We start from the raw sequence: 250 nt of genomic DNA, 5'->3' as shown, positions 1-250 counted from the left end.
TATATATATATATATATATATATATAATAAATTACATAATTATCATTTTAGTATTTATTTATCATCACAAATGCTCATTTTATCAGGTAAAATTAATTTTTATAGAGAGAGATTATGTATTTAAAATTTGATATATGTTATACTATATATGTTTTATAATTTATATTTTATATATTTGCAGCCTACACTCTAAAAAATGCTGGGTTAAATAAAACCCAGTGCTGGGTAAAATAGGGACAAACCCAGCAGT

At 21.2% G+C, this 250-nt stretch overlaps 1 protein-coding gene across 1 annotated transcript in view; it reads left to right on the top strand.

Annotated features, from left to right (window-relative positions):
• LOC107674776 (sodium channel protein type 1 subunit alpha-like) overlaps positions 1 to 250 on the top strand; it is a 49204-nt gene that overhangs the window by 35562 nt on the left and 13392 nt on the right. The gene's annotated exons all lie outside the window — the stretch shown is intronic.

This window comes from Sinocyclocheilus anshuiensis, unplaced genomic scaffold, assembly GCF_001515605.1.
Source record: "Sinocyclocheilus anshuiensis isolate Anshui unplaced genomic scaffold, SAMN03320099.WGS_v1.1 scaffold680, whole genome shotgun sequence".
Lineage (NCBI taxonomy): Eukaryota > Metazoa > Chordata > Actinopteri > Cypriniformes > Cyprinidae > Sinocyclocheilus > Sinocyclocheilus anshuiensis.
The sequence above is the reverse complement of the archived record's forward strand: the minus strand, read 5'-3'. Positions and strand labels throughout refer to the sequence as shown.